Below are 958 nucleotides of genomic sequence, written 5' to 3' on the forward strand. Positions count from 1 at the left end.
CCAAACTTCTTTCATTTTTATAGCAGGGTTTCTCGCCCTCAGCACTATTTACATTTTTGACCAGATAATTCTCTGTTGCACCATAGGATGTTTGGTAGCATCCTTGCTCTATACCCACTAGATGCCAATAGCACTGCCCCCTTCCAGTTGTGAGAATCACAGATGTCTCTAGACATTGCAAACTATCCCCTAAGGGGCAAAAACACCTCAGATTGAGAACCACTGTTCTATAGATATATTGCAGACATATCTAAATTTACCTTATCCTGTCTTAGACCCAGCTGGAGAGGATGCTGGTTTTTAAGCACTGGAAAAGCTACCAGTTGGTTCATTCATTTTCCTTTAAAAAAGTTCAGCTGCATTCGCTTCTCACAGTGTGGGCCCCAAGAGAATTGTTCCCTTCTTAACTGAGTATTGGACATTTTGTAGGTAGAGCCAAAATATGGTAGTTATGTTTAAAGTTCTTTAATCTACTTAGTCCACATGGAGAGAATTTGGATGATGTAGAGTGTGGCATGGGGACATCTGAGGATAATGATCAGGGTTAACATATACTGGGCTGAAAAGTCAATGGTGCGATAGAGCAGCTCAAAAACCAGATACAGTAATAAATGACATTTATTGAGGGTTTGTTATGAGCCAGACACTGTTATGACTTTATATGTATTATCTCATTAAATACTAAAACTATATAAAATAGAGATCTTATTACCCATTTTTTACAAATACTGGAATTCATAACAGAAGAAATATTGGATTTGCCTCAAGTCACATAGCAAGTTATACCCACGCAGGCAGTAAAAACCAAATGTCTCCTTATTAAACCACTCTGCTATGCAAATGATATGTAAAAATCAATAGTTTTCTCATACATAAATAATTACTGATCCAAATTGGTAATAGAAGAAGAGATTCCATTCAAATCAGTGAAATCTGAAATGCTTTGGAAGAAAACTGA

Source organism: Papio anubis, chromosome X (genome assembly GCF_008728515.1).
Source record: "Papio anubis isolate 15944 chromosome X, Panubis1.0, whole genome shotgun sequence".
Taxonomy (NCBI): Eukaryota; Metazoa; Chordata; class Mammalia; order Primates; family Cercopithecidae; genus Papio; species Papio anubis.